This window comes from Quercus suber, unplaced genomic scaffold, assembly GCF_002906115.3.
Source record: "Quercus suber isolate HL8 unplaced genomic scaffold, Cork oak 2.0 scaffold_192, whole genome shotgun sequence".
Taxonomy (NCBI): domain Eukaryota; kingdom Viridiplantae; phylum Streptophyta; class Magnoliopsida; order Fagales; family Fagaceae; genus Quercus; species Quercus suber.
The window spans coordinates 259729-269868 of NW_027069650.1; the positions used below are offsets into that span (position 1 = coordinate 259729).

General features: G+C 33.3%; 1 pseudogene; it reads right to left on the minus strand.

Moving 5' to 3' along the window:
* Window positions 1-5253: 5253 nt before the first annotated feature.
* On the minus strand, window positions 5254-9414 carry LOC111998062 (UPF0481 protein At3g47200-like; annotated as a pseudogene).
* Window positions 9415-10140: the final 726 nt, after the last annotated feature.

Sequence of the window (10140 nt, forward strand, 5' to 3'; positions counted from 1 at the left end):
CAAAAAGTCTTAAATGGAAAAGGGAAATACAACCAAAGATTGTGAAAATTCCTTTGACATCACAAATGGCAAATCAAGCCCTAGTAGCTTTGAAGCCAATATCAACCCAACAAAGATGAGCTCGTTGAAAAGGAATCAACTTAAAAAGATACCAAAAATCCCATACACACATCCAAGTCACTCGTCATGTGCGCAAAGTGGTTCCAAGCCAAGCATGAATGTTCTAACATCCTCGCAAAGGTGGGCTCAGATATTCAATTTCTAAAAAAGTCTCCAAGGCTGACAGGTAATTAAAACCTTACTCTTCCTCCTATTAACTTTATAAAACTTAATTGTCAAGTGTAACGTATATAGTTTACATTTAAGGCATTGCATAAATTACCAATTAAATACAAAATTAATCTTTTGCATCATCACTCTAAATACCATAATAATATATGGATGTTAGGAAAGAGAAGCCAAATCCTGAGATGACTATTGGTTGTGCTCAAAAGCGAAAAATGCTAGATTGCGTGTTATTTAATAATTCGTCTCTTTTTACCTTTTAATATTTGCAATGCTGTGTTATTTTGAAAGTTAACTACCCATTGAGTAAGGTCAAAAAGGAGTGTATATATATATATATATATATCTACTCTCATATAGATTCAAACAGAACATACATGAGGGGTTCAGCCAATTGGTTGAATTACTTGAAACACCGGTGGACTACCAAGTTTAATAGTAATCTTATGACAAAGGTCAACTACATGGGAAATAGCCTTATAAAGATTGTTAAATGTGCGTCTACAAAAGAAAAAATTTGTAAATACAAAGAGAAATCGGTCGAGAATAAGAGTATCCAAAATGATTAACGATCTCTACTTTAGTCTCGACACTTTAAAGAAGCATATAGTCAATAGCTTCATTCTTTATACATCATATAATACCTCTCTATGATTTATATAGAGTACGCTTTGTCGAATGACATCAATTATTGTGCAACATGCAATTGCCTATTTGTATATTGTCACTCCTAACGAAATGCAGCTAGCTCTATCGAAGTGAGTCGTCTTAAATGACCATGGTCAAAGCACTCCCATCAAAAAAAAATATTAAGCCCAAAGAAAGGAAAATACAAGTTCAAACCATGATAGGCAATTCCTCTGGTTGTTGTCAAATAAGAATTGCACCTTTCATGTCTGAACAAGGGGCAACAATATGACCTAGTTTTTACATCTTCAAAAGATTGAAGCAAAAGAGACCTAGGCCTTAAGACATTGAATATCATGTTAAGCTTAACAAGTCTTAAAGGACAAAAGCTCGTAATGAAGATCTCAACAATGAAAAGATCGAGGTATATAGCAGCGTAATGTCGTCATCTAAGGTAACTCATTTATTTCTTTCTATTCGTGTGCATTTAACTAGCGATGCAAGTGATTAACTTATTAAAAATGAGTACATATCAAGCTTGCATAAATAATTAATAATAAAAAAGGTATATAGTTTTTTTTTGGGTTTTACAAATTCATGAAATTTTCAGGAAACCCATCAAATGCATAAAGCACAGCAATTATGATGAATGCTATACCTGATTATTTAAGATTATCAATATTCTTGTAATAATGACGATTAGAATAAATTGTCAAAAAGTCCAGTTTTGAATGAATTAAATGGGAAGCAATAAGAGGAAACGTATTATAATACGTTAATTATTCTCTTGATAATGTTTATGCACTATGATTAGCAACTATGTAACTCTTACCCCCCAGCATTTCACAGCTAACTATTCACATGAAATATTATAGTCACAATGCTTATTTTTGTAAATGTCATAAGGTCTCATGCAAAAATGTATTTACATGAATTACAAAAGAGGTAAAGCTATAGGATTACAACATAATAATTGGTTCAATCAGAATATTAGCACAATAAGAAAAATGCCCAACAAGGCCATTGGTAGCTCATTATTCATGTATGAATTTTTCTGAAATTCTTGTTTAAACAAATTTTGGCAAGTGCATGTGCTACAAAATGCAGATATCAACATGGCCTCAAGAAGGTCCAAACGACATAGCATCAAGGAATTATTCCAGCAACAAGTGACAAGATTCCTTAAATGGATGTAAGTCACTAAAAAATGGCTAAGTGATAAGATTCCGCCAAGACAGATGTAAATCACTAACGAAGCCTAAATGACAAGATTCCTTAAATGGATGTAAGTCACCAAAAAATGCCTAAGTGATAAGATTCCGCCAAGACGGATGTAAATCACTAACGAAGCCTAAGTGACAAGATTCCTTAAATGGATGTAAGTCACCAAAAAATAGCTAAGTGATAAGATTCCGCCAAGACGGATGTAAATCACTGACGAAGCCTAAGTGACAAGATTCCTTAAATGGATGTAAGTCACCAAAAAATGGCTAAGTGATAAGATTCTACCAAGACAGATGTAAATCACTGACGAAACCTAAGTGACAAGATTCCTTAAATGGATGTAAGTCACCAAAAAATGGCTAAGTGATAAAATTCTACCAAGACAGATGTAAATCACTGACGAAGCCTAAATGACGAAGCTCCGTAACTGGATGTAAGTAACCCAAAAAATGGCTAAGTGATAAGATTCTGCCAAGACGGATGTAAATCATTGACGAAGCCTAAATGATGAAGCTCCATAACTGGATGTAAGTCACCCAAAAGTGGCTAAGTGACTAAATACCCTTAGACGAGTGTAAGCAGACAAGGATTCTTACACAAACGCAAGTCAAATGCAAATCAAGAATATCGAATGTGACAACCAGAAAATGAATAAAAGAAGAAGCATCGAAGTGATAAAAAATGGTCGTCCAAAGAAATCACCTCGCTCTTCAGTAGTGATAAAAAAATGGACGTCCAAAGAAATCACCTTACACTTCAGGAATGATAAAAAATGGTCATCCAAAGAAGTTAGCTTGTTCCTTAGCAGTGATAAAAAATGACTGTCTAAAGAAATTTGCTCACTTTCAAGACCAAGCTATGATCCCTTGAATGTCCAAAAAGACCTTCAAAAGGCAGATACTAAGAAGTCTTCAAAAAATAGTACCGTTCCTGAAGAAGAAAATAGTTGAAGATAAAGAAGCTTGAATTTAAAGAAGTCAAGAACATTCCCTAAGCCTGACTAGCATAAAGCAAAATCAGACTTGGGAATGGGGGGGCAACTGATGAGTCCTAAAAATCATTAAGGTCGTCCATTAATATGGACAACCTTGCATCATTAGTAAACCAAAAGATGTAACCGTTCAAACACATTCAACACATTAATGGCGACCGTTACTCATCGGTCTTAAACGCCCATCAATACGATGACTGTTACATATGGGTAATAATCACCTCCAATTATGTATAACAGCTATCCAAATCACCTATAAAAGGGACAGTTCGTCTCACTGGTAGAGATAGGTCAAAAGCTACAACAAAACACTATCTAAATATGAGAAATATGGGGTGATACTAACTTAAGCATCAGAAGCTCCCCCATCGGGCACAACTCATTTGTCTCTTCGATCTATCTCTCTTTATCTTGCAGGTCCTACAAGATCGTCTAAAACTCCGGATTGGACAAGTGACCCAATTGACGATTTTGGCATCATCAAAAACTAATTGGTATTTTGTTCCAACAATAAAGAGAAATCATTATGAAATACACACCACAAAGTTAAATCACATTAAAACCATTTAAAAAAGAAAAGGGCACCATAAATTAAAGATTTTGGAGGTGAATAAATAGTAATTACTTGACTTTCTTGACAAGAATGGCCTTGAACTTTCTAGCGAGGTCCTGGGATTTAATCTTATGCTCGAGGTTCTTTTGGGCCAAAATGAGCTTCTCGGAGTTGCTAATGTGGTGGGTTTATTGCTTCCTTATTAGCTATTTGATCCCACTTGATTGCATTTTCTGCTGTATCCATGTTAGTGCTTTCTCTAGGTTCCTATCTCGGATCTTCTTTATGATCCCCCTCCATTGTTGGAGCTGCTGTGGAAGATAACAATGCCCAAAACACATGGAGTTGATGGTCTGATTCGGGTGTCTGAATAGGATTGAAGTGTGTCTCACCATTAAGTTTGAGTTCATTTTCTGTGATTTTTGGTTCTTGTAGTGCTTTGTTTTGAAGAAACGAATGGGTTTTGTGGGAATTGTAGCAAGAGAACAGTGTAATAGCATAAAAGGATTAGACCAAAAAAAAAAAAAAACCCGTGATGTCCTCCACTTGATACATCACTTGACTCTCCCTTCTTCTTCACCAATGCAAACTTCTCACACCTCACAACCAGATGCACCTACTCAACCAACTTACCCCATGGCCACCCGCTCCAAGAATAACATCACCAAACCAAAAACCTTCACTAAGGTTCCTATCCGTCATCCATTCCCTCATGCTTTTCTTACTGATGGACTAAGATGTTGATAGCAGCACATAGTAAATGATTTCACACTATTTTCGTCCATAGGCGAGGGGAAAATATCAAATCAAGAAGGATTACATAAATTTGTGGTTTATTTATTTTTAGAATTAAAATTGTGGTTTCAAATAGGTGTGTTTGAATACCGCTTATTTTGCTGAAACTGAAAACTTATTGCTAAAAGTACTGTAGATAAAGGTAAAAATTAGTTGAAATAGTATAGTGGGACTTATAAATATTACCAAAAAGTATAGTGAGACTCATAAATAATAGAAAAAATAAGCTAAATAGTATAATAATTTTAATTTTCCATCCTAATCCAAATGCACACATAGTCTATAATCCAAAAGTTTACAGATGAAAAAAATGCATATTGAAACATAAATTTAGAACCAAGTAAACACCTGTTATGATAGTTCATGCTTTAACAGTTTAACTGCAAAAACTAAATCATAAAATAGGGTAATATATTGGATCAATTGTTCATCTTCAAATTTTATTACATAATAATACACTCAACCCTCACATATAAAATTCTGGCAAATAATATCATGTCTATCTCAAACACACATTACATCAAATTAAGAATCAAGTACATTTTCCACACTGACTTATTTAAACGAACATGGGAGTTCGACGAAAAAGAAAGTAAACAAACGGAATGACAGCCATATAGGACAGACCAGAGAGGATTCATATACGTGAAATCCTAATAGGTGAAGAACTCATACAGATACTTTTATTTGAACAACAATCTAAAAATTGATAGAATCAGTGCATTTAGATGTTGTTGAAAAGGGAATAAAGCAACCAAATTTTCAATACCTTTGGCTGTCATTGATAATATGCCAAGATAGAGTACACCGTCTGTGCAATACTGAGAATAAGTGCAAATAATGCGGCAATGAAAGCCACTACTGTCCACGGGCTGCTGAAATGGTTGTGAATGACTTCATTTATATAAGTCATCCTCTTCTTTTCATGGTACTTCTGGATTTTGGACCTGACATCTCTATATATTTCAGGGTTAGGAACCAAGTCAGTGCCTATCTCATTGAAGACTAGAGCCACTTCTTCATCGCTGCCAAGTAAGTTGCGGAGTATGCCCTCTTTCCTGAGGTCTATAACATCTTTGGCTTCGTCTATGAGTTAATCGAGGAAGGATATGTAAGAGGTGACCCCGTAGTCATTTTCAAAATCTGGGCACATCTCATAAGCTATCAAGTTGAAGAACTTGGGCCCGGTTGAGTCATCCACTAATATTGGAGGCAGCGAAAGGATTGCGCCATAAAAGGAAATCCAGTTTCTGGTGAAGTTTATATTTCCCAAGCAACTACTGTCGCTGGATTTCAAATGGATTCCTACTGCTCTAAGCTCTTGAACATTGCGATATGATTGCCGTTCTTTCTCATTAGATTTAGGAATTATGTCATGAGTGCAGCCTAGAAGTCTGTTCCGCAGTAGATCCAGAAGATGAACTGGTTCTTTATTGGGTGGTGGTTCCTCTGTTTTTTTTTGTCATACTTTGCATATCGATGAAACTTTGGACCGACTCCTTCAATTTTTTACCCTCTTTACTGTTTTTGATTAAATCGTCGAGAATTCGATAAGGAAGTTGATTCTCCAACAAGAATAAATCCTGTTGCACAAAGGCCACCTGACCGTTTTTAATTTGGAAACTTTTGACATTATTATGAACAACGGAGTCTATGAATTTCAGTGTTGCACAACCATCCACAAACAACATCCATGAAAGGGCTTCTTCATTATAATTGTGAATCACCTCCTCATCGAAACACTTCCTCAGTTGCTCGATGTTGTTCTTAATCACCATATACAATTCTTTATCAGTCTTACCACTTTCTTCAATGAAGCTATTTGCCAATGCAAGCTTGTTTTCCTCTGCTAATCGATACTTTGGCTTACCATGATGGATAGGACCGATTGATACCACCCTCGGCTCACAGTACTTTTCGAAATTTTTGTGATCTCGCAACAATAGTACCTGATGGTTCCCGCAGTTTAGAAATTAATGAAGTAATAATTGTCAACAATATAGTAAATCTACAGTAAATAATACTCCTATTATACATGTAACATGTTCTACAAGAGCCTGATTCAAAAAAAAAAAAAAAAAAGAAGCTACATGAGTCTACACTATACCAAACAAAAAAAGTTTCAATAAAGAAAAAAAAATTTTCCCCACAATATATATAATATACAGGAATTACCAACTCCTTATGTCTTTCTTCTTTTATTTCTTTTACATTTTATGTAGTTGGGATGGCTCCATATAGTTTCCCACTCAAGGCAACAACTTTAAGTTATAATTTTTCTATATTTGAATATTAACTTTTAATATTATATATAAATTTAAAATCCATAAATTCTTGCCTTTTGAGATGCAAAAAATTTATAATTCAGTTTTTGTATTTTTAATTGATAATCTTTCTAATTGATCTACTTAATCTTGTTGTAAAATAGTAATTTTAAGTACGATTGTATCAATTTTTTTTTTTTATATTAAATCTTTACAAAACAACTGTAACAAGTTATGTAAATAAAATTCTACAAGCAATAGATACATTTGGGGAAAAAATCTAATAATTTTATATAGCCAATAATTATGATATTTCATGTCTCAACATTGTTGTGATTATTTTTCTACTAGAAAAAGAATATATAATAGAAGAAACACTATCTACAAAATAAAATTATAATATGACAATGATAAATAAATTTTAAAACGTAGAAAAATATATTCTAATATATTAAAGGAACTATTTCCTCACCTAAAAATGGAATCACCTAATGGCCTCAAGATGCCTAAGTAAAGGCGAATCAACACATAACTTAATGAATTAGTACCAATTAAGCCAATATTAATTTTAGATAGAGAATAATTAAAAGTACATGGTTTAGGTATAAAATTTAACAAAAAGAGACGAAAATTATTATTATTATTTATTTCAAAAAAAAAAATATATATATATATATATATTCATTACCTTAGGTAAGGCGATGCATGATGAAGGAAAGCTGAAATCTAATTCCCAACTTTGGTTTTTGTAATGAAAAATAGAGTGATTGTTTGGTGTGTGACCATATGAGAGATTTTGTGCCCTATATTGACAATATAACTTGTGGGAGTTTGGCTTACAAAAATTGAAACCTAAAAAATGTTAGATGCAATTGATAATCAACGATCATTTGACATGCTTACAATATATATTGCTACGACTTAGAGTTTCAAATTAATTGGATTTCTACTGAGTCACAATTTTGGGAACCTTCTTGAGTGGTGGAGAGAGCACACAACTCATCTATTTTATAGTGATAAAAACTACAGTTTTGGGAGCTTTATCTAGTGGGGGCCTTAGGCTAGACGTGGCGAAATTGGACCTGACTTGAACCTGAATTTTTTTACTCAAAGTAAAAACAAGTAGACTCGTGACTTGGCCCAACCTAATTAACTTGTAGCCCAATCCCATTTTTTTTTTTTTTGGGGGTCAACCTTTTTCATTTTTCTTTTCTTAAAAGAGAAGGCGCCGGGATGGAGGATTATTAAATTTTGGACTTAGCTAAGCTTCTTATATGAAACTATTATCATTTGGTTCACTCTATAAAGAGTGAGAGTATTTGGGTTCTTTTCTTATCTGCTTTTCTAGAAGTTGTATAATAATTGTGGAAGTATTTATGTGGACCTGGACCAAAGCTATTGCTTTTGACATCAAAGTAGTTGCAAGAGAATTAGTATATTTATCTATTTTTATTCTCCTCCACCTTTGTATTCCAACATCTATCTATTTTCATTCACCTGTAATATAATTTAGCTTTCGACTAATATAAATTGTTCATGGTAAAATCTTCTCTTTTTCTTCATAACTTTGTCCTACTTGTCCTTTTACCCCTATGGTGGGAACTTTCATTTTATTCATAGGAACGAAAATGATACTTATTTAAAAATAAATAGGCGGGCTTTTGGATTTAAAGAGTGTTGATAATATATATATATATATATATTTCTTTTTGAAATGGAAGTGTAAGATTGTGGTTAGAAAATGCTGGAGGCTTGCAATGTGTTACATCGTCACATATTGTGATTATATATGTGATAGCTAGTAAGACAAGACACAAGTGAGGGACACAAATCTGGGAGTATCTAAGGCCAAAATTGCTTCTTTGAGGAAAAAAGTTTATGTTCACTACACTTATAATACTAGTATATTTATGGTTTAAATATATTACCAAGTGGCATATATATGTTTTCAAATTTTTTTTTTTTTTTTTTAAGTTGAAAAAATACGGATATACTTGAACTCAACCTAAGCCATTTTCTAACTTGCTAATTATGATGAACTGTTTTCAGCTTGAAACCATTTTCGACCTGAACCCTGACATGACCCGACCTATTTGCCATGTCTGCCTTAGGAAAAAGCCTAAGAGACCAATACCTGGAGCTGGTATACATGCATCAAGAATGTCAAGACCCTTTTATATAAATAGGTTAATTACAAATAAATTAAAAAAGGAATTAAATGACAAACTAATGCTGAAATAAATCACAAGATAGTGGGTATAATATTTTGTAACAACTATTATTATTATTTTTTTGAAACAACTAGTCTAACATAATGGGGTCAAAAGCTTCATAGTAAATTTTGTGACAACATGCAATTTTTTTGGTAGGACATAGAACTAGTTTAATAAAAGAATTATTATATTTTGATTAAATGCACAAATTAACACCACCTTTTGTATCTTTGGTTTTGTAGTCCATCGATTCTTCCCTTTGACTTGCGTCTCCTTCAATTTCTTAAAGTTCTCTTTCTCGAAACTGGTGCTATATATCTCATTCTCTTGGATTGTAATACTCAGCTCCTCGTTGGCAGCAACAACACTGACAGGTTGATCATGGCCTCTGCTTGCTTCACCAGTTTCTCTTCTTTCAACTTTTCTTGAATGAAACTCCTCCATGGAAATTACGTGCTCCATTATGGCTTTGGTGAGTGTTTACCAAAACAAGGTAACTATTACTATGATAACCGTATTGATCAAATAATATATGCTAAGTGAAAATGGAAACGTTAGCTTGAAGCAGTTAGTCTTTTAACTTTATTCATATGCCAAGTCTGGAATCAAATGCAAACACTTTTGTGCACTAGTAACTAGTTTTACGACAAGCTTCATGGGAACGAACAAAACAATTTTCACCTTTTACGAGACAAGGTTGTTAGAATTTGAGATTTTACGTAACGTTACAATAAACTGATGATGATTGTACCTTTATCTTTATGCAGCAGGGTTGGTATTATATATGTATATCTAGCTACTTTTGTAAAGTTTTGCTATGATTCCACCTACCAACCAGTGGATAAGGGTCCAGAGACCTTACCCCCTTACCAAGTTACCAAGTCCAAAAAACTTAGATGCTGATAAATGATTGATTGTCAATCCCAGCAGTTTAAGCAGAATGGATACAGAGATCATATTTAGGATTTCAAACTCTAATTCCATGATAAATTACCAATTATTACAAAAATTTAAGCTTACATTAATATAAGTTTCATCAGTTGTAAAACATAATTTCATCATGTGACATTAAAATAATTTAGTTTAAGTGAAAATTTATTTCCAATGTTTTAAAAAAGTCAAAACTTCAACCAAAACTCTTCAACAGTTTCAAGAATTTCCTAGTCTAATATCATTTTTTTTTTTTTT